Below are 5,760 nucleotides of genomic sequence, written 5' to 3'. Positions count from 1 at the left end.
ACACACACACACACACACACACACACACACACACACACACACACACACAAAGAGGTGTCCGAGTCCTGGCTTTGGTCCAGTGGCCTGGGGCAGATCTTTATCCTCCAGCACCCCAAAGCCCTTTAAGCCCTGCAGCTATACCAGTCTGCTCTATCCCTCCCTCCTTTCTATATCGCTCCTTACTTTACCAGATCATTTTTTTAATTCTCCATCTCCCTGGAATCCACCTCCCCTCACTTACCATTTCTTTCCTATTTTTTATATTCTAATCATCAACTTTTTCCTCCAGATCTCTATGCTTCACTGTCTCTCCACCCACCCCAGGGCTGCTCTTTCATCTCACGCCAACCTTCTTCCCATCTCTCTGTGGAGGTCCAGAGTCCAGTGGCTGAAGCACCAGAATGTCAGACAGACATGTATTAACATTTAGACAGCCTCTGGGTCCGAAGGGGAGCTCCGGTTTAAACCAGTCACATCCTCTCTGCACGTTCAGAAAAGTTGGTACAGCTGGCACCAGCGGAGCACCGGTGTCAATCTTCACGGATGTTTTACGCTGTCAGTAGTCCTACGTGACTGTTTCATGGGTGTGTAGGCTTCTCTTTCACTCACTTTTTCCTCTAACACTTGTCTGTTCTCTTACAATTCCATTAAACACATTGTGGTATGTTGCCATCAGTGAATTTGACAGTCTTCTCCATGGACAATTTAGTTTTAAAAGAACAAACAGGGAAGTGTGTGTGTCCCATTCCAATATGTGTGGCTCAAACTACCAAACATTTTAAATATTGATTAATCTGATTTATTTTTTGATGAAATGTTCAACAAAACACAAGAAACAGTGAAAAACACCCGTCACAGTTTCCCAGAGCCCAAGGTGAAATTTTCAGATTGCTTGTTTTGTCCGACAGACAATCCAAAACCCAAAGATGTCCAATATACAGATATAAAAAAAGAGAAAAGCAGTAAATCCTCACATATGACAGCCTAGAGCAAAGTCAGTCAGTCATTCAAACAAACGCATTGGTTCAGAAATACTTCTATAAATATTGGATGAATTGCTATAATATTTGGTGCCCATGAGATGAATCCTAATGACTTTGGTGATCTTCAAACCTTTTCGATAGTAGTTCCTGGTGTTCAAAATGTCAGTATGTCCAATATTTTGGAGACAAATAACTGCAAAATGAATGACATTCCCATCTGCCTCAGCTGTTCTAGTGCTAATTACCAAATGTTAGTCTGCTAACACTCAGATGGTGAACATGGCAAACATACGTGCTGCTTGTGTGACTGTACACTTTTAGTCTGACAAACAAATAATGAACTGACAATCAAAATTGTTGATGGAGTGCCTTGGTTATTACTTTGGCCGAATGCAGTTATATGGCATGTGCTGTAACCAAGGTCCCAAGTTCGATTTCCAAGCATGTGGCGAAAATGCCCCAAAAAATCTTAAAGCTTTTAAAAAATAGTTGGCGATTCATTTTAAGTAGATCGGCTTTGTAAAGGAAATATAGTCCTAAACTCGTAGCCATAATGAGTGCAGGGTTTACCCTGAAGAAGACTACCATGTTGAAACATTGGTAAATTATTAAATACCTTTTGCTTTTACGAGTGTGCGACCATTTTGCCTTTACATTTGTATCTTCACAGTGGTCAGCAGCTCTCAAACACTGGTGTGCATTCCCCTTCTCTCTCATCCAGTAGATTGACCATGCAAAAATGTAGACGACACCAATAAAGCAGCGTACTTTGGCCAGAGACTCCTTGAATCTTTTCAAAGATTTTCAAAGTTTTTTAAAAGACCATAATATTGAGCCAGATCACTTGTTAATTCATTATTTTTATGATTCAGCCAAGCAGAAGACAACCAATATCAACTGTCTTATTGAATTAACTAGTGCAGTGTCCGTACGGAGTGCATGCCCGTTCAGAACAAGCAGATTGCTTGGCTCCCGGTATTACTAGTTGCAGCGTTGTCGGGGGACGTGCCTGTTTGGAACCTGTGCCCGTTCAGAGCGGGGCTACTGTTTGGCCCCCCAAAGTGCTGCTCATCTCTAGTTGAATCCAGGGAGCTGAAGAAAAGTTTGGTTGTAATGTTAGTACATTACATTACAGCAGTGGTGGGCCGTCAGGGCCTGCAAGGCCTTCTCTCCTGGCCTAAACAGAATCACAAAGTTACAGCTATTTTATAATTTAGACCGACTTGAAATATGCAACTGTTTGTTAGCTGATTTTCCAGCTTTATAGGGTGATGTCAGTTTTGCATTTTCAGATTCTTCTGGTTCCCCCAACTGGAAGAAAAAAATAAAATCTGTGAATGCAGCTTTAGAAGAAGCATTTGTTGATGCCAAATTCCCAGTGGATGTAGTGGAATTTAAGGAGGTTAACTAGCATGTAAATGTGGTGCTGTCATCTTAGCTTATTGATAACAGTATCTTATAATAACTCCCGAATTTATTCGTGTGACTAAACACAAAACTCAGCACAAACGAGAAACCCAACACAAGTGAATGGGGATCCATGTCACCAAAAACAAGTACTGGAAGTTTCTTGTTTCCAAAGTTAAGTCTTTCCTTACACAATACTTTACAGGTAAACTTTGAGTACAGTGACTCTGGAAGACAGAAAAGTGAGACATTATTATTCATTGCTGGAACAGCAGAGCAGAGATGGGGTGGAGCACAGTGATGGTGTGAAATCCCTGTAAGGATAATTCTTCGTAGTTAGCGAGTCTCAGTGGTCTCAGAGTCTGGTACTTTTTGTTTTTATTGTTGCCGTCGGCAGCCTTGTCTGTGTAAATCGGCGTGTGTGTGCATGTGCACGTTGGCACGACTCCATGTGTAAGTGTGTATGTGTGCGTGCTCACTATGGGCTGTGTTTGTGGTACTGCAGAGGTGACAACAACCAAAAATACACTAGCTCTGCAGGCCTGAATTATTCAGAGAGTGGAGACGGAGCAGCGGGGGGTGGGGGTGGAGATAGATGGATGGATGTGAGACGGCAGCGACAGAAGAGGAAAACAGTGACGATGAAAAGGCGGGGACAACAAGAAGGTGAGAGAAAGTCGAAAAAGTGGAGACTCATCAAAAGCAAGCCACACACAGTTAACACACACAGGCTGATTGAGAGAGAGAGAGAACATACACAGAAAAACATACATTTCATTCTGGTCTGCACAATGAATTCTTGCATCGGCAGACTGCAGCGCTAAAACAAACAAACACAAATCCTTGCTTCTTACACACAAATATATCTTGGTGCACAAAAAAAAAACACATCAGCATTATCTCTTTAATGACATACATAAACAAACTGCATGCTTCCTCTGCCCTACCTATTTTCCTCTTATACCCACACACATCTTCCTCCATCTCTTTTATTCTATGCATGCGGGCTCCCATCGCCTTTCACTCACATTGAAATTCCATCTGTTTTTGCAATCTTTGAGGAGCTTTCACATTTCCTGTTTTCCTGCCCGGCACAGAGAGGGATGTATGGAAACCAAATGTGTGGAGCCACATTTATTGCCTCTTAGTGGGGAATGTACACAACCAATACCCAAAGAGCCTTACTGTACTCTGAAGAAAGATGTTTTTAGCATGGGTGGCCCTGCGAGGAGATTGTCTTAATGCTGTCATGAATAAATGTCAGCTAGATAGAAATACAAGTCAACCTCAACTGGTACTTTCAGGAAACCGTGTGCAAGACAAAAAGACCAACTTTAAACTACACTCTGACTTATATGAACAGTGTACAGGTGACTGCTGTAGAGGGATCATAAATACTGACTTCCGCAAAGCACTCAGACAGAGAGGAGAGGTCTGGAAATAGGCTGTTACTGTACATCTCAGGCAGCATCAGAGTCCCATTACTAGTGGATGTCTTCCCATCAGTGTGTGTGGACGATGAGAGGGGACTGGGGAGTAATGGATTTCATTCTGGAGATGATGACTGATGGACCAAATTTATCTCCAGACAACACATGACACAGCAAAGTGAACAGACCTGTTGAAGCCCATCAGTCACACAGATTGGTATGTGGTATAAGATCCAGCATCATCACAGCTGTTTTAAGCCACGCTCAATAATCCATTTCTAACCAATTAATAATTTACTTTCATGAACTGAAAACAGTGTGAAAGGGTTGAAGTTGTAAAAGAAAAACTCGGACAACTCCCAAACCGTACAACGTTGTGGTAGTGACCTGTCAATCACAAGGTAGCCCCACCCTAAAGCATATCCTGTTTTATCATCTATTTTACTGTAACTGAGACCATCATTTACTCAGTGAACATCATGGTGTATTGAAGAAGACTTGAAACCATAAACTATTGTTTAGTAAATTAAGTGAGAAGTAGGGTCATTGGCTGCCTTAAGTTAGTTGTCCCATCAGACCCATCAGAAGTAAGGCTGTAGAAGCAACGCTTTTTATGAAAATTTCAGACTACACAATATTTGTGTCCGTTACAATGGCACATTGATAATGGGTTATCGGGTTTCAGATAACCCGATTACAAGCCATAAGATCTTGCTGTTTTGCTTGGCCCTTACATGACTGACTACACGTTGGTCCAAGACCAGTCAAAGCTCGTCGTCTTTCACAATACGCATGATGTCACTAGGAAGGATTGGCTAGGGACCGACTTCCAGGAACAGGAATGTAAACAAACAATAGCGTTGTGTATGATGCTGGCTGTCATGTTTGGAAAAGCCTAAGAAAGATTAATGAAAAACGAATGACTTTTACTCCGTTTCATACTTCCACCTGCAGTACCAGTAACATCTTAATCTTTCACATCATTCCTCTTTGGCTTCACTATGTTTACAGTTGAAGAGAGCTTTGTGCTCCTATTGGTCAAAGTCACAGTGTGATGGAACACGTCGTAAAGCAAAGAAATTTCTAAACTATAATCGGGCTGATATTGTGTAGTCTTAACCAGCAAGGGTGCGTTTTCTTGTTAATAAAATGGCAGTTTTACCTTTAATAAAAGTGATATCACCCCTGATGAGAAAAGAAAGTGATTAGAGCAGAGGGAATTTTAAGAGATGATACTAGAGCCCAGGTTGATAGATGCTGGAAAGACATCAAAAGTAATCCTAAACAAAAAAAATGCATCCATCCATCCATTTTCCACCGCTTATCCGTAAGCAGGCCGACCCAGACTTCCCTCTCACCAGCAACATGTTCCAGCTCATTCTGGGGGATCCGAGGCGTTCCCAGGCCAGCTGGGAGATGTAATCCCTCCAGCGTGTTTTGGGTCTTCCCCGGGGTCTCTTCCCAGTTGGACGTGCCTGGAAAACCTCCAGTGGGAGGCGTCCAGGAGGCATCCTAATTAGATGCCCAAACCACCTCAGCTGACTCCTTTCGAAAAAAATGCAATAAAAAATGAAGAGAATTCATGCTTTAGGTGTGTAAATATTGAGGACTAAGTATTAGGGTTATGTTAATTTTTTAACACTTCTTGGACAAAAGGTTTTTACTTGTAGGAAGATTAATACTTAATACTCAAAGCAATCAAACCACTGTTTTTTGTATTTTCTACATGAGCCAACAGATAGGCCTGCTGATTCCATGTGAGCAGGACTTGCAGAGAAACAGTGTTCGTCAGGGAACATTAGCTTAGAGACAATTAGGTTTCAGTTCTACTGAGGCCATTAGAGCTTTTAACTGGCTGCCGAAGGAAAGGAAGGAAGGAACAGGAGATGGAGATGTGTGTGTGTGTGTGTGTGTGTGTGTGTGTGTGTGTGTGTGTGTGT

At 42.0% G+C, this 5,760-nt stretch overlaps 1 protein-coding gene across 2 annotated transcripts in view; it reads right to left on the bottom strand.

Annotated features, from left to right (window-relative positions):
* LOC116394196 (endonuclease V) overlaps positions 1 to 5,760 on the bottom strand; it is a 55,024-nt gene that overhangs the window by 30,237 nt on the left and 19,027 nt on the right. The window lies entirely within an intron of this gene.

This window comes from Anarrhichthys ocellatus, unplaced genomic scaffold, assembly GCF_004355925.1.
Source record: "Anarrhichthys ocellatus isolate YVR2014 unplaced genomic scaffold, GSC_Weel_1.0 scaffold38, whole genome shotgun sequence".
In the NCBI taxonomy this organism is placed as follows: domain Eukaryota; kingdom Metazoa; phylum Chordata; class Actinopteri; order Perciformes; family Anarhichadidae; genus Anarrhichthys; species Anarrhichthys ocellatus.
The sequence above is the reverse complement of the archived record's forward strand: the minus strand, read 5'-3'. Positions and strand labels throughout refer to the sequence as shown.